The sequence below is a fragment of the Hyla sarda genome, unplaced genomic scaffold (genome assembly GCF_029499605.1).
Source record: "Hyla sarda isolate aHylSar1 unplaced genomic scaffold, aHylSar1.hap1 scaffold_687, whole genome shotgun sequence".
NCBI lineage: Eukaryota > Metazoa > Chordata > Amphibia > Anura > Hylidae > Hyla > Hyla sarda.
Window position 1 is genome coordinate 14,774 of NW_026610704.1, and position 21,991 is coordinate 36,764.

At 49.8% G+C, this 21,991-nt stretch overlaps 5 non-coding genes and 2 pseudogenes across 5 annotated transcripts; all 7 read left to right on the forward strand.

Annotated features, from left to right (window-relative positions):
* Positions 1 to 829: 829 nt before the first annotated feature.
* LOC130343579 (U2 spliceosomal RNA) lies at positions 830 to 1,020 on the forward strand. The gene has a single exon (XR_008882867.1). It is a non-coding gene; the product is annotated as a U2 spliceosomal RNA (small nuclear RNA).
* Positions 1,021 to 3,116: 2,096 nt separating this feature from the next.
* Positions 3,117 to 3,305, forward strand: LOC130343550 (U2 spliceosomal RNA). The gene has a single exon (XR_008882850.1). It is a non-coding gene; the product is annotated as a U2 spliceosomal RNA (small nuclear RNA).
* Positions 3,306 to 5,398: 2,093 nt separating this feature from the next.
* Positions 5,399 to 5,589, forward strand: LOC130343580 (U2 spliceosomal RNA). Its single transcript, XR_008882868.1, has one exon. It is a non-coding gene; the product is annotated as a U2 spliceosomal RNA (small nuclear RNA).
* A 2,087-nt stretch (positions 5,590 to 7,676) lies between these two features.
* On the forward strand, positions 7,677 to 7,867 carry LOC130343581 (U2 spliceosomal RNA). Its single transcript, XR_008882869.1, has one exon. It is a non-coding gene; the product is annotated as a U2 spliceosomal RNA (small nuclear RNA).
* A 2,101-nt stretch (positions 7,868 to 9,968) lies between these two features.
* Positions 9,969 to 10,140, forward strand: LOC130343576 (U2 spliceosomal RNA; annotated as a pseudogene).
* A 7,699-nt stretch (positions 10,141 to 17,839) lies between these two features.
* LOC130343562 (U2 spliceosomal RNA) lies at positions 17,840 to 18,013 on the forward strand (annotated as a pseudogene).
* Positions 18,014 to 20,080: 2,067 nt separating this feature from the next.
* LOC130343582 (U2 spliceosomal RNA) lies at positions 20,081 to 20,271 on the forward strand. The gene has a single exon (XR_008882870.1). It is a non-coding gene; the product is annotated as a U2 spliceosomal RNA (small nuclear RNA).
* The last annotated feature ends 1,720 nt before the right edge of the window (positions 20,272 to 21,991 follow it).

Here is a 21,991-nt window from a genome sequence, read left to right on the forward strand (position 1 = left end):
ATTGCAGCCGCTGCTGTGTCCAGGCCCAGGAGCCTTAGCACTGTGCTGTGATGTCACTCAATACCACTGACATCACTAGGTGTAAACAACATCTCTCCTTTGCTGTGTATGTGACTATGGAGCTGTTTGGTGATGTCGTCTATTACGGCCTTCATAGAAGCAACAGGAGATTGTTGCATCCATCTTGAACCCTCAGAACTACAGTGCTATGATGTCACTCACTTCCACAGGCCTTGCAGAGTGTAAACAACAACAACCCAGCTTTGTTGTGTATGTAACCATAGGGATTTGTGATGTCACCTAGAACCTTCACAGCAGCGACAGCTTTATGAGGAGCATCAGCACTGCTCTGCCTGAGCAGAACCATCACCGCCATAGGTTGTCAAATAACCCGGATTTAACCCACACAGGTAAGTCCAATGGGGTGCAGGCATGTCCTCTATGCTTACAGCTTCCCGTGGGTGTTGGTTTGATACCGTTTGGGGACAGCCAAGGAGGCATCTGCAGGCAACAAAGGTAGGTGTGTGCTTGTGTGTGTGTTTCCTATGCAGATCCTAAGCCCAGTGTCACATGCAAGTAGGAGGAGTAAGAAGGGTTCCTGGCAAATCCGGGTTATGGATTGCATTTAAAAAGGCCCCGTGGGAGTGCAATGGGCCCCTGTCTTGCTGCTTAGCAATAATGGTATGGGTTTAGGTTCTGCTGTGTGTACTGGTGGTTGACTGCCCCCCAGCCCAGAGTGTGCATGGAAAATTGTCTGGCAGCCTCCCTGACAGCAAGCAGTGATAGTGCCCATGAAGGGGACCTTGTTGGGCCCGCCCCTTTCACGGTTATCGCTTCTCGGCCTTTTGGCTAAGATCAAGTGTAGTATCTGTTCTTATCAGTTTAATATCTGATACGTCCCCTATCTGGGGACCATATATTAAATGGATTTTTGAGAACGGGGGCCGATTTCGAAGCTTGCTTCCGTCGCCCTATGCATTGACCCGATATGGCAGTATCTTCGGGTACAGTGCACCACCCCCTTACAGGGTTAAAAAGAAAGATTCCTACTTTCATTGCTACCTGCTTGCTGGCTAGCCAGCTAGCCAGCCCTGTGGGCCTTGCTGCTGCTGCTGCAGCCAAAAAACAAAAGGTGGTGCTGCTGCTGCTTCTGCTGCTTCTGCTTCTGCTTGTGTCTGGCCCCTGTTGGAGCGTCCAGGCACAGGACTTCTGCTGCTGCTGACTAAATGGCCTCCTTAATTGGATCATTTGAGTAGCCAGCACACCTGTGCAGGTAGGGCATGACATGATAGGCAGCTGCCTTGATAGCGGGTGGGTGCTGAATGTTCCTAATTGACAAAATAAGATTAATGCTTATGAAGAAATATAAAATCTCATCCCTTCCCCAATATCGCGCCACACCCCTACCCCTTAATTCCCTGGTTGAACTTGATGGACATATGTCTTTTTTCGACCGTACTAACTATGTAACTATGTAACATAACATGGGGGGGGGGGGGGGGGGTCTCCTGGCTGTTCACACAGGTGTGTCATTGCTGTACATTGACCATGCATTGCTTCTGTGGTATTGCAAAGGCAAAGACAAATGCTTCCAGCCATCCATTGCACTAATGGATTGGTCATCAGCTGGCTGTCTATGTCCCGCATCAATATAGACCAAAGTACAGAGGGTTAGGCTATGCTATTGTGCACCTACCTGATGCATCAGAAGGTGCGAGGCCCTTGCTAAATTCTGTGCACAGACTTTGAGATCTATGCTTTAGACTGTATCTAAACCTGCTCCAACATGGACTGACATTCTGGCATACTTTCAGCCGATGCGACTTGTCTGTCGCTGAACAGTCGCTTTTTATGTATTCAGCACCTATGTATAATGTTGTAAAAATGCTCTAGAAGCTAAAGTCGCAGAAATGTCACACATATTTGGCCTGCAACTTTCTGTGCGACAAATTCAGACAGGAAAAATCAGTATAAATCCTTAGAAAATTATCCCCCAGTGTCTCCATCTGCTGGCGGTATTGAATAAGCATTGCTGCACTGATGGGGTATGCATTAGACGAAAAAAAAGAAGAAAAAGAAGAATAATACGCCCAGAAAAGAGGCGAAAAGGAGAAAAACGTAAAAAAACGTGAAAAAAAAGTAAGAGGAAGAGAAGGGAAAAAAAGGTGGAAATGGGTTTAAAAGTGATTTCGGCGGAGAAATATATATATATATATATATATATATATATATATATATATATATGCGCACACACACACATAGATATAAACGTATTCTCCGTTGAGATATTGCAGCCGCTGCTGTGTCCAGGCCCAGGAGCCTTAGCACTGTGCTGTGATGTCACTCAATACCACTGACATCACTAGGTGTAAACAACATCTCTCCTTTGCTGTGTATGTGACTATGGAGCTGTTTGGTGATGTCGTCTATTACGGCCTTCATAGAAGCAACAGGAGATTGTTGCATCCATCTTGAACCCTCAGAACTACAGTGCTATGATGTCACTCACTTCCACAGGCCTTGCAGAGTGTAAACAACAACAACCCAGCTTTGTTGTGTATGTAACCATAGGGATTTGTGATGTCACCTAGAACCTTCACAGCAGCGACAGCTTTATGAGGAGCATCAGCACTGCTCTGCCTGAGCAGAACCATCACCGCCATAGGTTGTCAAATAACCCGGATTTAACCCACACAGGTAAGTCCAATGGGGTGCAGGCATGTCCTCTATGCTTACAGCTTCCCGTGGGTGTTGGTTTGATACCGTTTGGGGACAGCCAAGGAGGCATCTGCAGGCAACAAAGGTAGGTGTGTGCTTGTGTGTGTGTTTCCTATGCAGATCCTAAGCCCAGTGTCACATGCAAGTAGGAGGAGTAAGAAGGGTTCCTGGCAAATCCGGGTTATGGATTGCATTTAAAAAGGCCCCGTGGGAGTGCAATGGGCCCCTGTCTTGCTGCTTAGCAATAATGGTATGGGTTTAGGTTCTGCTGTGTGTACTGGTGGTTGACTGCCCCCCAGCCCAGAGTGTGCATGGAAAATTGTCTGGCAGCCTCCCTGACAGCAAGCAGTGATAGTGCCCATGAAGGGGACCTTGTTGGGCCCGCCCCTTTCACGGTTATCGCTTCTCGGCCTTTTGGCTAAGATCAAGTGTAGTATCTGTTCTTATCAGTTTAATATCTGATACGTCCCCTATCTGGGGACCATATATTAAATGGATTTTTGAGAACGGGGGCCGATTTCGAAGCTTGCTTCCGGCCCTATGCATTGACCCGATATGGCAGTATCTTCGGGTACAGTGCACCACCCCCTTACAGGGTTAAAAAGAAAGATTCCTACTTTCATTGCTACCTGCTTGCTGGCTAGCCAGCTAGCCAGCCCTGTGGGCCTTGCTGCTGCTGCAGCCAAAAAACAAAAGGTGGTGCTGCTGCTGCTTCTGCTGCTTCTGCTTCTGCTTGTGTCTGGCCCCTGTTGGAGCGTCCAGGCACAGGACTTCTGCTGCTGCTGACTAAATGGCCTCCTTAATTGGATCATTTGAGTAGCCAGCACACCTGTGCAGGTAGGGCATGACATGATAGGCAGCTGCCTTGATAGCGGGTGGGTGCTGAATGTTCCTAATTGACAAAATAAGATTAATGCTTATGAAGAAATATAAAATCTCATCCCTTCCCCAATATCGCGCCACACCCCTACCCCTTAATTCCCTGGTTGAACTTGATGGACATATGTCTTTTTTCGACCGTACTAACTATGTAACTATGTAACATAACATGGGGGGGGGGGGGGTCTCCTGGCTGTTCACACAGGTGTGTCATTGCTGTACATTGACCATGCATTGCTTCTGTGGTATTGCAAAGGCAAAGACAAATGCTTCCAGCCATCCATTGCACTAATGGATTGGTCATCAGCTGGCTGTCTATGTCCCGCATCAATATAGACCAAAGTACAGAGGGTTAGGCTATGCTATTGTGCACCTACCTGATGCATCAGAAGGTGCGAGGCCCTTGCTAAATTCTGTGCACAGACTTTGAGATCTATGCTTTAGACTGTATCTAAACCTGCTCCAACATGGACTGACATTCTGGCCTACTTTCAGCCGATGCGACTTGTCTGTCGCTGAACAGTCGCTTTTTATGTATTCAGCACCTATGTATAATGTTGTAAAAATGCTCTAGAAGCTAAAGTCGCAGAAATGTCACACATATTTGGCCTGCAACTTTCTGTGCGACAAATTCAGACAGGAAAAATCAGTATAAATCCTTAGAAAATTATCCCCCAGTGTCTCCATCTGCTGGCGGTATTGAATAAGCATTGCTGCACTGATGGGGTATGCATTAGACGAAAAAAAAGAAGAAAAAGAAGAATAATACGCCCAGAAAAGAGGCGAAAAGGAGAAAAACGTAAAAAAACGTGAAAAAAAAGTAAGAGGAAGAGAAGGGAAAAAAAGGTGGAAATGGGTTTAAAAGTGATTTCGGCGGAGAAATATATATATATATATATATATATATATATATATATATATATATATATGCGCACACACACACATAGATATAAACGTATTCTCCGTTGAGATATTGCAGCCGCTGCTGTGTCCAGGCCCAGGAGCCTTAGCACTGTGCTGTGATGTCACTCAATACCACTGACATCACTAGGTGTAAACAACATCTCTCCTTTGCTGTGTATGTGACTATGGAGCTGTTTGGTGATGTCGTCTATTACGGCCTTCATAGAAGCAACAGGAGATTGTTGCATCCATCTTGAACCCTCAGAACTACAGTGCTATGATGTCACTCACTTCCACAGGCCTTGCAGAGTGTAAACAACAACAACCCAGCTTTGTTGTGTATGTAACCATAGGGATTTGTGATGTCACCTAGAACCTTCACAGCAGCGACAGCTTTATGAGGAGCATCAGCACTGCTCTGCCTGAGCAGAACCATCACCGCCATAGGTTGTCAAATAACCCGGATTTAACCCACACAGGTAAGTCCAATGGGGTGCAGGCATGTCCTCTATGCTTACAGCTTCCCGTGGGTGTTGGTTTGATACCGTTTGGGGACAGCCAAGGAGGCATCTGCAGGCAACAAAGGTAGGTGTGTGCTTGTGTGTGTGTTTCCTATGCAGATCCTAAGCCCAGTGTCACATGCAAGTAGGAGGAGTAAGAAGGGTTCCTGGCAAATCCGGGTTATGGATTGCATTTAAAAAGGCCCCGTGGGAGTGCAATGGGCCCCTGTCTTGCTGCTTAGCAATAATGGTATGGGTTTAGGTTCTGCTGTGTGTACTGGTGGTTGACTGCCCCCCAGCCCAGAGTGTGCATGGAAAATTGTCTGGCAGCCTCCCTGACAGCAAGCAGTGATAGTGCCCATGAAGGGGACCTTGTTGGGCCCGCCCCTTTCACGGTTATCGCTTCTCGGCCTTTTGGCTAAGATCAAGTGTAGTATCTGTTCTTATCAGTTTAATATCTGATACGTCCCCTATCTGGGGACCATATATTAAATGGATTTTTGAGAACGGGGGCCGATTTCGAAGCTTGCTTCCGTCGCCCTATGCATTGACCCGATATGGCAGTATCTTCGGGTACAGTGCACCACCCCCTTACAGGGTTAAAAAGAAAGATTCCTACTTTCATTGCTACCTGCTTGCTGGCTAGCCAGCTAGCCAGCCCTGTGGGCCTTGCTGCTGCTGCAGCCAAAAAACAAAAGGTGGTGCTGCTGCTGCTTCTGCTGCTTCTGCTTCTGCTTGTGTCTGGCCCCTGTTGGAGCGTCCAGGCACAGGACTTCTGCTGCTGCTGACTAAATGGCCTCCTTAATTGGATCATTTGAGTAGCCAGCACACCTGTGCAGGTAGGGCATGACATGATAGGCAGCTGCCTTGATAGCGGGTGGGTGCTGAATGTTCCTAATTGACAAAATAAGATTAATGCTTATGAAGAAATATAAAATCTCATCCCTTCCCCAATATCGCGCCACACCCCTACCCCTTAATTCCCTGGTTGAACTTGATGGACATATGTCTTTTTTCGACCGTACTAACTATGTAACTATGTAACATAACATGGGGGGGGGGGGGGTCTCCTGGCTGTTCACACAGGTGTGTCATTGCTGTACATTGACCATGCATTGCTTCTGTGGTATTGCAAAGGCAAAGACAAATGCTTCCAGCCATCCATTGCACTAATGGATTGGTCATCAGCTGGCTGTCTATGTCCCGCATCAATATAGACCAAAGTACAGAGGGTTAGGCTATGCTATTGTGCACCTACCTGATGCATCAGAAGGTGCGAGGCCCTTGCTAAATTCTGTGCACAGACTTTGAGATCTATGCTTTAGACTGTATCTAAACCTGCTCCAACATGGACTGACATTCTGGCCTACTTTCAGCCGATGCGACTTGTCTGTCGCTGAACAGTCGCTTTTTATGTATTCAGCACCTATGTATAATGTTGTAAAAATGCTCTAGAAGCTAAAGTCGCAGAAATGTCACACATATTTGGCCTGCAACTTTCTGTGCGACAAATTCAGACAGGAAAAATCAGTATAAATCCTTAGAAAATTATCCCCCAGTGTCTCCATCTGCTGGCGGTATTGAATAAGCATTGCTGCACTGATGGGGTATGCATTAGACGAAAAAAAAGAAGAAAAAGAAGAATAATACGCCCAGAAAAGAGGCGAAAAGGAGAAAAACGTAAAAAAACGTGAAAAAAAAGTAAGAGGAAGAGAAGGGAAAAAAAGGTGGAAATGGGTTTAAAAGTGATTTCGGCGGAGAAATATATATATATATATATATATATATATATATATATATATATGCGCACACACACACATAGATATAAACGTATTCTCCGTTGAGATATTGCAGCCGCTGCTGTGTCCAGGCCCAGGAGCCTTAGCACTGTGCTGTGATGTCACTCAATACCACTGACATCACTAGGTGTAAACAACATCTCTCCTTTGCTGTGTATGTGACTATGGAGCTGTTTGGTGATGTCGTCTATTACGGCCTTCATAGAAGCAACAGGAGATTGTTGCATCCATCTTGAACCCTCAGAACTACAGTGCTATGATGTCACTCACTTCCACAGGCCTTGCAGAGTGTAAACAACAACAACCCAGCTTTGTTGTGTATGTAACCATAGGGATTTGTGATGTCACCTAGAACCTTCACAGCAGCGACAGCTTTATGAGGAGCATCAGCACTGCTCTGCCTGAGCAGAACCATCACCGCCATAGGTTGTCAAATAACCCGGATTTAACCCACACAGGTAAGTCCAATGGGGTGCAGGCATGTCCTCTATGCTTACAGCTTCCCGTGGGTGTTGGTTTGATACCGTTTGGGGACAGCCAAGGAGGCATCTGCAGGCAACAAAGGTAGGTGTGTGCTTGTGTGTGTGTTTCCTATGCAGATCCTAAGCCCAGTGTCACATGCAAGTAGGAGGAGTAAGAAGGGTTCCTGGCAAATCCGGGTTATGGATTGCATTTAAAAAGGCCCCGTGGGAGTGCAATGGGCCCCTGTCTTGCTGCTTAGCAATAATGGTATGGGTTTAGGTTCTGCTGTGTGTACTGGTGGTTGACTGCCCCCCAGCCCAGAGTGTGCATGGAAAATTGTCTGGCAGCCTCCCTGACAGCAAGCAGTGATAGTGCCCATGAAGGGGACCTTGTTGGGCCCGCCCCTTTCACGGTTATCGCTTCTCGGCCTTTTGGCTAAGATCAAGTGTAGTATCTGTTCTTATCAGTTTAATATCTGATACGTCCCCTATCTGGGGACCATATATTAAATGGATTTTTGAGAACGGGGGCCGATTTCGAAGCTTGCTTCCGTCGCCCTATGCATTGACCCGATATGGCAGTATCTTCGGGTACAGTGCACCACCCCCTTACAGGGTTAAAAAGAAAGATTCCTACTTTCATTGCTACCTGCTTGCTGGCTAGCCAGCTAGCCAGCCCTGTGGGCCTTGCTGCTGCTGCAGCCAAAAAACAAAAGGTGGTGCTGCTGCTGCTTCTGCTGCTTCTGCTTCTGCTTGTGTCTGGCCCCTGTTGGAGCGTCCAGGCACAGGACTTCTGCTGCTGCTGACTAAATGGCCTCCTTAATTGGATCATTTGAGTAGCCAGCACACCTGTGCAGGTAGGGCATGACATGATAGGCAGCTGCCTTGATAGCGGGTGGGTGCTGAATGTTCCTAATTGACAAAATAAGATTAATGCTTATGAAGAAATATAAAATCTCATCCCTTCCCCAATATCGCGCCACACCCCTACCCCTTAATTCCCTGGTTGAACTTGATGGACATATGTCTTTTTTCGACCGTACTAACTATGTAACTATGTAACATAACATGGGGGGGGGGGGGGGGTCTCCTGGCTGTTCACACAGGTGTGTCATTGCTGTACATTGACCATGCATTGCTTCTGTGGTATTGCAAAGGCAAAGACAAATGCTTCCAGCCATCCATTGCACTAATGGATTGGTCATCAGCTGGCTGTCTATGTCCCGCATCAATATAGACCAAAGTACAGAGGGTTAGGCTATGCTATTGTGCACCTACCTGATGCATCAGAAGGTGCGAGGCCCTTGCTAAATTCTGTGCACAGACTTTGAGATCTATGCTTTAGACTGTATCTAAACCTGCTCCAACATGGACTGACATTCTGGCCTACTTTCAGCCGATGCGACTTGTCTGTCGCTGAACAGTCGCTTTTTATGTATTCAGCACCTATGTATAATGTTGTAAAAATGCTCTAGAAGCTAAAGTCGCAGAAATGTCACACATATTTGGCCTGCAACTTTCTGTGCGACAAATTCAGACAGGAAAAATCAGCATAAATCCTTAGAAAATTATCCCCCAGTGTCTCCATCTGCTGGCGGTATTGAATAAGCATTGCTGCACTGATGGGGTATGCATTAGACGAAAAAAAAGAAGAAAAAGAAGAATAATACGCCCAGAAAAGAGGCGAAAAGGAGAAAAACGTTAAAAAACGTGAAAAAAAAGTAAGAGGAAGAGAAGGGAAAAAAAGGTGGAAATGGGTTTAAAAGTGATTTCGGCGGAGAAATATATATATATATATATATATATATATATATATATATATATATATATATATATGCGCACACACACACATAGATATAAACGTATTCTCCGTTGAGATATTGCAGCCGCTGCTGTGTCCAGGCCCAGGAGCCTTAGCACTGTGCTGTGATGTCACTCAATACCACTGACATCACTAGGTGTAAACAACATCTCTCCTTTGCTGTGTATGTGACTATGGAGCTGTTTGGTGATGTCGTCTATTACGGCCTTCATAGAAGCAACAGGAGATTGTTGCATCCATCTTGAACCCTCAGAACTACAGTGCTATGATGTCACTCACTTCCACAGGCCTTGCAGAGTGTAAACAACAACAACCCAGCTTTGTTGTGTATGTAACCATAGGGATTTGTGATGTCACCTAGAACCTTCACAGCAGCGACAGCTTTATGAGGAGCATCAGCACTGCTCTGCCTGAGCAGAACCATCACCGCCATAGGTTGTCAAATAACCCGGATTTAACCCACACAGGTAAGTCCAATGGGGTGCAGGCATGTCCTCTATGCTTACAGCTTCCCGTGGGTGTTGGTTTGATACCGTTTGGGGACAGCCAAGGAGGCATCTGCAGGCAACAAAGGTAGGTGTGTGCTTGTGTGTGTGTTTCCTATGCAGATCCTAAGCCCAGTGTCACATGCAAGTAGGAGGAGTAAGAAGGGTTCCTGGCAAATCCGGGTTATGGATTGCATTTAAAAAGGCCCCGTGGGAGTGCAATGGGCCCCTGTCTTGCTGCTTAGCAATAATGGTATGGGTTTAGGTTCTGCTGTGTGTACTGGTGGTTGACTGCCCCCCAGCCCAGAGTGTGCATGGAAAATTGTCTGGCAGCCTCCCTGACAGCAAGCAGTGATAGTGCCCATGAAGGGGACCTTGTTGGGCCCGCCCCTTTCACGGTTATCGCTTCTCGGCCTTTTGGCTAAGATCAAGTGTAGTATCTGTTCTGGTCAGCTTAGATCAGGAGAAGGCGTTCGACCGTGTCTCCCACGCATTCATGGACAGGGTTTTGCGCAGGCTGGGTCTGGGGAAGATGTTTTGCTCTTTTGTTAACGTTATGTATTTTGACATTTACAGCACGGTGTTGGTGAACGGCTGGAAGACTGACCCCTTTCCTATTCTTTCAGGGGTTAGACAAGGCTGCCCTCTTTCACCTCTCCTTTTTGTTTGTGTTATAGAGCTCTTCGCTGAGACTATCCGGCAGAATGGAGAGATCAGAGGGATCACCGCACCAGGACCAGATCGCCACGAGGTCAAGTGCTCGCTCTACATGGACGACGTGACCGTCTTCTGCGCTGACCAGCGTTCGGTGACTGCACTCGTCCAGACCTGCGAGGACTTCGGCAGAGCTTCGGGGGCAAAAGTCAACTGCGGGAAGTCGGAGGCCATGCTCTTCGGGGAATGGCACCTGGCTTCTTCCGCCCCCTTCCCCTTTACTATTAAGCCGGACTTCATTCAAATTCTTGGAGTCTGGTTCGGGAAGGAAGGAGCGGCCCTTAAGTCTTGGCAAGACCGACTAGGAAGGATAAACTCGAAGATCGGACTGTGGAGCTCCAGAAAGCTCACGATGGAAGGCAAGGCACTTGTCCTGCGGAGTGAAGTTTTGCCTGTGCTCCAATATACCGCACAGGCCTGGCCTCCCCATACCACCGTTTGCAAGGCCATCACCCGGACAGTGTTTGGCTTCGTCTGGGGCAAAATGGACAGAGTCAAGAGGACCGTGATGTACAAGGAACCCCGCAAGGGTGGGAAGGGAATACCCGACATCCCCGCTCTGCTGAGGGCCTCCTTTGCATGTGTCACGGTGCAGCGGACTCTTGTAGAAAAGACTGGCTCAGCGGGCAGGTCCATGTCTCGCTTGCTTCTCATGCCCCTCTGGAGACAGCTGGGCTGGGACAAGTGGGACAGCTCCATCCCTTACAACTGGAACACTCCCTGGTTCTATGGGGATGTTGTCCGGTTTGTGAGGGAGCACCAGCTGGAAGGACTGAAACCAGACCTATGGAAGCCAAAGACAATCCACAAGCTCATCCGAGCTAAGGACTCGACCGAGCTGGTTCCGGGACTCCCCGCAGCCACTGCAGAGACAGTTTGGAACAATGTGGCCTCAAAGCGGCTTACCAATGGACACAAGGACTTGTCGTGGATGGCCGTCATGGGAGGTCTCTCTCTCAGGTCATTCATGCATGCCCGCAACCTGTGCAAGACCCGGTACTGCCCCCGTTGCCCCTACGTGGAGGAAACATCTTTCCACGTGTTTTGGCAGTGCCCCTTTGCACAGGGTCTGTTGGACGCCCTAGAACAGGAACTCAGAGACTCAGTGCCCAGGAGCTGCCTATCGTACCATTCGGTGCTTTACGGCCTGTTCCCTGGGACCCACGACGTGGAGGCCATCCAGGAGGCCTGGCGCCTTATGAACTGTTTTAAGGACGCAGTGTGGCTTGCCAGGAACCGCCTCGTGATCAACAGGGAAAACATGTCCGTACGGGACTGCCGCAGGTTCATCAAGAACCTGCTTAGAGACTATTCCATCTTGGACAGCTCGGCCGTTGATGAGGAAGAAGAGGAGTGAAGACCCCTCTCCTTCTCCCATGTCCCCCTGAAGATACAGCCCAACAGTTTGGCCCTGTGATCCGCCCCCCTCCCTACCCCCACATAGTCGCCCACACCCCTACCCCGATCACAGATTGTATTATTTGGTTTTTGTTTGATCTCTTGTGCCTTTATATTGCAGGATTGAGCTGAATGTTAGAGTAGCATGGTGTGCGATGTATAGCTTAGGGAACCTTTGCTGTGTATTGTACTATCATGCTTTGTGTGACTGTAATTTATTGTACGACTTGTAATGACTGAACGGAAAATAAAGCTCTTTCAATCAAAAAAAATCTGTTCTTATCAGATACTTACCTGGCAGGGGAGATACCATGATCGCTACGGTCTGAAGAACTCCAAGCATTGTGGTAGAGATTTTGCGTAGTACGATTGCAGTACTTTTCGTTCTTATTAGAACCGCATTTCTCTAGAGCATACCACCTGAAGATCGTCTCCTGCCTGCCTCGGAACATCTGAAGAAGGAGAAGATCTTGAAGACTGCAGCTCCGGAAGAAGCCGACGAAGAACCTGGAAGAAGGGAATCGGCGGTGAATTCCGGAACAGCGGCGAAGAGGAAGGCGGCGCAGAATCTTTTCGAAGAAACTCGCTGCCTCTGGAGAAGGATTTGCATAGCTCCTCCCACCGGGACCGGATCTGCATAGCTCCTCCCACCCGGGAAAGAAGACTTTGCGAAGCCTCTCTCCACAAGCAAGCAAGGAAGCGGAAAAGAGCCTGCTGGAAGAAGCCATGGCCTCAACCAGCAAGTCCACCCAGGAGGCTGCAGGGCAAGGCCTGGAGGTCCAGCCCCAACCACAGCAAGCTTCAACCTCCACCACGGCAAGGCAGAAGGGCGGCAGAATTCCTAACCTGGAAGCTCCAACCCTGGAGCCCTGGATGAGGCAGACTGTTGCCTTGAAGCTCAAGCCCGTGGACGGAAGGGTGCCGGACATGTCCCACGACGTGTTCTGCAAGAAGATGCTGGCGGATCAAGGCTTCCCCACGGCTGACACCCTGGGAATAGCAACCTTCTTTTCGGGAATCTTCTACATCACCTTTGCCACCATTGGGACCTGTAGAAGATACTGGGAGGTGGTGAAAGCGGCGAGTCCCGAATCCCCTTTCTCTCGCTTTGTGGGCAACTGCCTTATTCAAAGAGAGGAGAGGCGGGTGACGGTCTCAATGCGGAACCCACACACCCCAGGCACGGACATCTCGACCTTCCTGAAGCGCTTCTGCACCGTGGTGAGGGAGCCCACCCGCATCCTGAACTCACTCGGATACTGGACCTGCAAGTGGTCTGTGGTCGTCAGACTCAACAAGAACCCTGCTTCTCCAGACGGACTACAGCACCTGCCAACGACATTTTCCTTGGGCAACTCCACAGGACTTATCTTCTACCCGGACATGCCGCAGACCTGCAGGAGATGTGGCAAGATGGGCCACGAGGGCAAGGACTGTACGGAGGATGCCTGCAGGTATTGCCGTGTGACAGGTCACACGACCAAGGACTGCCCCAAGAGCAAGACCTGCAACCTCTGCGGACTGGCAGCCCACAGCTACAAGGACTGCCCCCAGAGGGAGAGAACATGGGCATCTGTGGCAGCGAGAGCACCGAAGCCAGCCCCAGCTCCGGAGCCAACACCACGGATGGCCAAGCCGACCAAGGAGGGTAAGAAGGCGAAAGCCACCACCCCTGCCCCGTCCCGCCCCTCCCCTGCCCCTCCAGTCCCATCCCCTGCCCCTCCCGCCCCATCTCCTGCCCCATCCCGCCCCACCCCTGCCCCATCCAGTCCCACCCCTGCCCCATCCCGTCCCACCCCTGCCCCTCCTGCCCCATCCCGTCCCACCCCTGCCCCTCCTACCCCATCCCGTCCCACCCCTGCCCCTCCTGCCCCATCCCGCCCCACCCCTGCCCCCCGTACCCCACCCCGGCCCACCCCTGCCCCGTCCTCCCCTGCCCGGCCCACCCCTGCCCCGTCCTCCCCTGCCCGGGCACTCTCTCCTGCCCCCCGCCCCACCCAGCCTCCTTTCTCTCCTGGCCCAGCAGCACCTAACCCCCCTCCAGCTGCTGGTGCCCGCCCTTCGGAGGACTTTCCTGTGCTTCCTCCCCCAGGTACCATACAGAGGAAGAGGAAAGGAAGGGACAACGTATCAGAAGAGTCCCACAAAAGAAAGATAATCGAGACCTGCGAGACCCCTCAAGCTTCAGATGAGGAGGAGGAGATGGAGCAGGTCTGCGAGAGCCTTGAAGCTTCAGAAGGAGAGGAGGTGATGGAGCAGGCCCAAGTGGAGCAGGTCCAAGCAGAGCCAGTCCAAGCTCAATCTATGGAGGAGCTGCTGCAGGACCCAGAGGTTAAGAAAATCCTGGACACTCCGTCCAACACGGTCTACGACGAGTTCTTGGAAGGGCGCTACGAGAAGCCACAGGAGCCGACAGGCGCCAGAGAAGAGGACCCGTCCGACCAGACTGGTAACTAGTATCAGAACTAACCTCTCTTTTTATTCCCATGGCTGATCTCAACATCTTCTGCATTAATGTGAGGAGTATTAGAGCTTGGTTTAGATTTCAGACTGTTCTTACGTTCTTAGATTCCCAGAGGTGTGATGTTTACATGTTGCAGGAATGTGCTTTGTCTGCTTCTAGGTCTTACAACCATCTGGCCAGGCAGTGGCCTCACGGCCCTTCCTACTGGTCTGGTGGGGGCGACAATAGGTCTGCGGGGGTGGCCATCCTGATCAGGGGAGGTAACTTTGCACTTGATTCCGTCCGGGAGCTCGTCTGTGGCAGACTTCTTGTCGCAGACGGTTCCTGGGCGGGTGAGCCCGTGCGGCTCATCAACGTGTATGCCTCCCCTGAGAGGGATGTCCGACTGGAGGTTCTCCAGGCCCTGCGGGCTGAACTCGCCACCACTAGAGCAGTAGTGTTGGGTGGTGACTTCAACTGCCCCATTGAGGTGGACGGGCGCAGTTCTGGCACATCCGCCAACCTGGACGTGACGTCTAAACTGCTGATTGAGATGGTGACGGAGGCATCCTTGCAGGACGTTGTCGGGTCCATCGGGAACGGCTCCGTAAACTATACGTGGAGCCGCCCCGATGGCTCGCTCCGTTCTCGGATAGACTTCATCTTCACTTCGAGAGCAGTCAGAAAGGTGTCGTACTCTATGGTCCCCTGCTTCTTCTCTGACCACAGGGCCATTCGATTCCGGGGGACTCTGGGCCATGGATTCCCACCTGGCCCGGGCTCCTGGAAGTTGAATTGTGCCCTGTTGGAGCAGAGGGAGGTCATGGAGGAACTTAGGGATGCTTACCTTGTATGGCGAAATGACAAATGTCTGTTCAAGTGCATCAGCGATTGGTGGGAATATGTTAAAGTCGAATTCCGTTGTTTCTTTCAGGCAAAAGGCAGACAACAGGCGTGTGCGAAGAAGTGGGACTTGAGGAAACTGCAGCGCGAGCTGCGGTCCCTGCAGGACCTGCTCCAGTGTGGCTGGGACGTCAGGGAGGAGCTGGAGGAGACCAAAAAGAGCTTGAAAAGGCACTTTGAGGAGGAATCCAAGCGAATCGTCTTTCGTTCCAAGGTGGAGAACCTGGAGAAGGGTGAGAAATGTAACTCTTTCTTTTTCAGGAAGCTCCATGCCGGCCACACGCCCCTGACTGAGCTACGAGATGAGACCGGACACATGAGGAGCGGCAAGGAGGAAGTGATGGGGGTCGTCCACGACTTCTACGGCAACCTCTACGCCCCCAAGTCATCCGACCCCGAAGCCGCCGAGAGGTTCCTGTCAGGTGTCACTAACGTTGTTGATCCCGCAGGTGCGGCGGCTATGGACGATCCCTTGACGGTGGGGGAGCTGCTCTCTGCCGCTAAATCCTTTAAGCCCGGCAGGACCCCGGGCAGTGACGGTCTCCCGGCCGAGCTCTACGTAGCGCTTGGTGACCTGATCTGTCCGGACCTGTTGGAGGTGTACGAGGAGATGGTGGTGGGGGGCAGAATGCCTCCGTCGTTGAGGGAAGGGATGATCACGATCTTGTATAAGCGGAAGGGGGAGAGATGTGACCTGAAAAACTGGCGTCCCATCTCTCTCCTGAACGTGGACTACAAGATCCTCGCCAAGGTGCTGGCCAACAGGCTGAAACCTGTCATGGGGCAGATCGTCCATCCGGACCAGACCTGCAGCATTCCTGGCCGCAGGATTGCCGACAGCCTTGCCCTTGTGAGAGACACGGTCCATTACATCCAGGACCGCGGGGGCCGCGCCGCCCTGGTCAGCTTAGATCAGGAGAAGGCGTTCGACCGTGTCTCCCACGCATTCATGGACAGGGTTTTGCGCAGGCTGGGTCTGGGGAAGATGTTTTGCTCTTTTGTTAACGTTATGTATTTTGACATTTACAGCACGGTGTTGGTGAACGGCTGGAAGACTGACCCCTTTCCTATTCTTTCAGGGGTTAGACAAGGCTGCCCTCTTTCACCTCTCCTTTTTGTTTGTGTTATAGAGCTCTTCGCTGAGACTATCCGGCAGAATGGAGAGATCAGAGGGATCACCGCACCAGGACCAGATCGCCACGAGGTCAAGTGCTCGCTCTACATGGACGACGTGACCGTCTTCTGCGCTGACCAGCGTTCGGTGACTGCACTCGTCCAGACCTGCGAGGACTTCGGCAGAGCTTCGGGGGCAAAAGTCAACTGCGGGAAGTCGGAGGCCATGCTCTTCGGGGAATGGCACCTGGCTTCTTCCGCCCCCTTCCCCTTTACTATTAAGCCGGACTTCATTCAAATTCTTGGAGTCTGGTTCGGGAAGGAAGGAGCGGCCCTTAAGTCTTGGCAAGACCGACTAGGAAGGATAAACTCGAAGATCGGACTGTGGAGCTCCAGAAAGCTCACGATGGAAGGCAAGGCACTTGTCCTGCGGAGTGAAGTTTTGCCTGTGCTCCAATATACCGCACAGGCCTGGCCTCCCCATACCACCGTTTGCAAGGCCATCACCCGGACAGTGTTTGGCTTCGTCTGGGGCAAAATGGACAGAGTCAAGAGGACCGTGATGTACAAGGAACCCCGCAAGGGTGGGAAGGGAATACCCGACATCCCCGCTCTGCTGAGGGCCTCCTTTGCATGTGTCACGGTGCAGCGGACTCTTGTAGAAAAGACTGGCTCAGCGGGCAGGTCCATGTCTCGCTTGCTTCTCATGCCCCTCTGGAGACAGCTGGGCTGGGACAAGTGGGACAGCTCCATCCCTTACAACTGGAACACTCCCTGGTTCTATGGGGATGTTGTCCGGTTTGTGAGGGAGCACCAGCTGGAAGGACTGAAACCAGACCTATGGAAGCCAAAGACAATCCACAAGCTCATCCGAGCTAAGGACTCGACCGAGCTGGTTCCGGGACTCCCCGCAGCCACTGCAGAGACAGTTTGGAACAATGTGGCCTCAAAGCGGCTTACCAATGGACACAAGGACTTGTCGTGGATGGCCGTCATGGGAGGTCTCTCTCTCAGGTCATTCATGCATGCCCGCAACCTGTGCAAGACCCGGTACTGCCCCCGTTGCCCCTACGTGGAGGAAACATCTTTCCACGTGTTTTGGCAGTGCCCCTTTGCACAGGGTCTGTTGGACGCCCTAGAACAGGAACTCAGAGACTCAGTGCCCAGGAGCTGCCTATCGTACCATTCGGTGCTTTACGGCCTGTTCCCTGGGACCCACGACGTGGAGGCCATCCAGGAGGCCTGGCGCCTTATGAACTGTTTTAAGGACGCAGTGTGGCTTGCCAGGAACCGCCTCGTGATCAACAGGGAAAACATGTCCGTACGGGACTGCCGCAGGTTCATCAAGAACCTGCTTAGAGACTATTCCATCTTGGACAGCTCGGCCGTTGATGAGGAAGAAGAGGAGTGAAGACCCCTCTCCTTCTCCCATGTCCCCCTGAAGATACAGCCCAACAGTTTGGCCCTGTGATCCGCCCCCCTCCCTACCCCCACATAGTCGCCCACACCCCTACCCCGATCACAGATTGTATTATTTGGTTTTTGTTTGATCTCTTGTGCCTTTATATTGCAGGATTGAGCTGAATGTTAGAGTAGCATGGTGTGCGATGTATAGCTTAGGGAACCTTTGCTGTGTATTGTACTATCATGCTTTGTGTGACTGTAATTTATTGTACGACTTGTAATGACTGAACGGAAAATAAAGCTCTTTCAATCAAAAAATCTGTTCTTATCAGTTTAATATCTGATACGTCCCCTATCTGGGGACCATATATTAAATGGATTTTTGAGAACGGGGGCCGATTTCGAAGCTTGCTTCCGTCGCCCTATGCATTGACCCGATATGGCAGTATCTTCGGGTACAGTGCACCACCCCCTTACAGGGTTAAAAAGAAAGATTCCTACTTTCATTGCTACCTGCTTGCTGGCTAGCCAGCTAGCCAGCCCTGTGGGCCTTGCTGCTGCTGCAGCCAAAAAACAAAAGGTGGTGCTGCTGCTGCTTCTGCTGCTTCTGCTTGTGTCTGGCCCCTGTTGGAGCGTCCAGGCACAGGACTTCTGCTGCTGCTGACTAAATGGCCTCCTTAATTGGATCATTTGAGTAGCCAGCACACCTGTGCAGGTAGGGCATGACATGATAGGCAGCTGCCTTGATAGCGGGTGGGTGCTGAATGTTCCTAATTGACAAAATAAGATTAATGCTTATGAAGAAATATAAAATCTCATCCCTTCCCCAATATCGCGCCACACCCCTACCCCTTAATTCCCTGGTTGAACTTGATGGACATATGTCTTTTTTCGACCGTACTAACTATGTAACTATGTAACATAACATGGGGGGGGGGGGTCTCCTGGCTGTTCACACAGGTGTGTCATTGCTGTACATTGACCATGCATTGCTTCTGTGGTATTGCAAAGGCAAAGACAAATGCTTCCAGCCATCCATTGCACTAATGGATTGGTCATCAGCTGGCTGTCTATGTCCCGCATCAATATAGACCAAAGTACAGAGGGTTAGGCTATGCTATTGTGCACCTACCTGATGCATCAGAAGGTGCGAGGCCCTTGCTAAATTCTGTGCACAGACTTTGAGATCTATGCTTTAGACTGTATCTAAACCTGCTCCAACATGGACTGACATTCTGGCCTACTTTCAGCCGATGCGACTTGTCTGTCGCTGAACAGTCGCTTTTTATGTATTCAGCACCTATGTATAATGTTGTAAAAATGCTCTAGAAGCTAAAGTCGCAGAAATGTCACACATATTTGGCCTGCAACTTTCTGTGCGACAAATTCAGACAGGAAAAATCAGTATAAATCCTTAGAAAATTATCCCCCAGTGTCTCCATCTGCTGGCGGTATTGAATAAGCATTGCTGCACTGATGGGGTATGCATTAGACGAAAAAAAAGAAGAAAAAGAAGAATAATACGCCCAGAAAAGAGGCGAAAAGGAGAAAAACGTAAAAAAACGTGAAAAAAAAGTAAGAGGAAGAGAAGGGAAAAAAAGGTGGAAATGGGTTTAAAAGTGATTTCGGCGGAGAAATATATATATATATATATATATATATATATGCGCACACACACACATAGATATAAACGTATTCTCCGTTGAGATATTGCAGCCGCTGCTGTGTCCAGGCCCAGGAGCCTTAGCACTGTGCTGTGATGTCACTCAATACCACTGACATCACTAGGTGTAAACAACATCTCTCCTTTGCTGTGTATGTGACTATGGAGCTGTTTGGTGATGTCGTCTATTACGGCCTTCATAGAAGCAACAGGAGATTGTTGCATCCATCTTGAACCCTCAGAACTACAGTGCTATGATGTCACTCACTTCCACAGGCCTTGCAGAGTGTAAACAACAACAACCCAGCTTTGTTGTGTATGTAACCATAGGGATTTGTGATGTCACCTAGAACCTTCACAGCAGCGACAGCTTTATGAGGAGCATCAGCACTGCTCTGCCTGAGCAGAACCATCACCGCCATAGGTTGTCAAATAACCCGGATTTAACCCACACAGGTAAGTCCAATGGGGTGCAGGCATGTCCTCTATGCTTACAGCTTCCCGTGGGTGTTGGTTTGATACCGTTTGGGGACAGCCAAGGAGGCATCTGCAGGCAACAAAGGTAGGTGTGTGCTTGTGTGTGTGTTTCCTATGCAGATCCTAAGCCCAGTGTCACATGCAAGTAGGAGGAGTAAGAAGGGTTCCTGGCAAATCCGGGTTATGGATTGCATTTAAAAAGGCCCCGTGGGAGTGCAATGGGCCCCTGTCTTGCTGCTTAGCAATAATGGTATGGGTTTAGGTTCTGCTGTGTGTACTGGTGGTTGACTGCCCCCCAGCCCAGAGTGTGCATGGAAAATTGTCTGGCAGCCTCCCTGACAGCAAGCAGTGATAGTGCCCATGAAGGGGACCTTGTTGGGCCCGCCCCTTTCACGGTTATCGCTTCTCGGCCTTTTGGCTAAGATCAAGTGTAGTATCTGTTCTTATCAGTTTAATATCTGATACGTCCCCTATCTGGGGACCATATATTAAATGGATTTTTGAGAACGGGGGCCGATTTCGAAGCTTGCTTCCGTCGCCCTATGCATTGACCCGATATGGCAGTATCTTCGGGTACAGTGCACCACCCCCTTACAGGGTTAAAAAGAAAGATTCCTACTTTCATTGCTACCTGCTTGCTGGCTAGCCAGCTAGCCAGCCCTGTGGGCCTTGCTGCTGCTGCAGCCAAAAAACAAAAGGTGGTGCTGCTGCTGCTTCTGCTGCTTCTGCTTCTGCTTGTGTCTGGCCCCTGTTGGAGCGTCCAGGCACAGGACTTCTGCTGCTGCTGACTAAATGGCCTCCTTAATTGGATCATTTGAGTAGCCAGCACACCTGTGCAGGTAGGGCATGACATGATAGGCAGCTGCCTTGATAGCGGGTGGGTGCTGAATGTTCCTAATTGACAAAATAAGATTAATGCTTATGAAGAAATATAAAATCTCATCCCTTCCCCAATATCGCGCCACACCCCTACCCCTTAATTCCCTGGTTGAACTTGATGGACATATGTCTTTTTTCGACCGTACTAACTATGTAACTATGTAACATAACATGGGGGGGGGGGGGTCTCCTGGCTGTTCACACAGGTGTGTCATTGCTGTACATTGACCATGCATTGCTTCTGTGGTATTGCAAAGACAAATGCTTCCAGCCATCCATTGCACTAATGGATTGGTCATCAGCTGGCTGTCTATGTCCCGCATCAATATAGACCAAAGTACAGAGGGTTAGGCTATGCTATTGTGCACCTACCTGATGCATCAGAAGGTGCGAGGCCCTTGCTAAATTCTGTGCACAGACTTTGAGATCTATGCTTTAGACTGTATCTAAACCTGCTCCAACATGGACTGACATTCTGGCCTACTTTCAGCCGATGCGACTTGTCTGTCGCTGAACAGTCGCTTTTTATGTATTCAGCACCTATGTATAATGTTGTAAAAATGCTCTAGAAGCTAAAGTCGCAGAAATGTCACACATATTTGGCCTGCAACTTTCTGTGCGACAAATTCAGACAGGAAAAATCAGTATAAATCCTTAGAAAATTATCCCCCAGTGTCTCCATCTGCTGGCGGTATTGAATAAGCATTGCTGCACTGATGGGGTATGCATTAGACGAAAAAAAAGAAGAAAAAGAAGAATAATACGCCCAGAAAAGAGGCGAAAAGGAGAAAAACGTAAAAAAACGTGAAAAAAAAGTAAGAGGAAGAGAAGGGAAAAAAAGGTGGAAATGGGTTTAAAAGTGATTTCGGCGGAGAAATATATATATATATATATATATATATATATATATATATATATGCGCACACACACACATAGATATAAACGTATTCTCCGTTGAGATATTGCAGCCGCTGCTGTGTCCAGGCCCAGGAGCCTTAGCACTGTGCTGTGATGTCACTCAATACCACTGACATCACTAGGTGTAAACAACATCTCTCCTTTGCTGTGTATGTGACTATGGAGCTGTTTGGTGATGTCGTCTATTACGGCCTTCATAGAAGCAACAGGAGATTGTTGCATCCATCTTGAACCCTCAGAACTACAGTGCTATGATGTCACTCACTTCCACAGGCCTTGCAGAGTGTAAACAACAACAACCCAGCTTTGTTGTGTATGTAACCATAGGGATTTGTGATGTCACCTAGAACCTTCACAGCAGCGACAGCTTTATGAGGAGCATCAGCACTGCTCTGCCTGAGCAGAACCATCACCGCCATAGGTTGTCAAATAACCCGGATTTAACCCACACAGGTAAGTCCAATGGGGTGCAGGCATGTCCTCTATGCTTACAGCTTCCCGTGGGTGTTGGT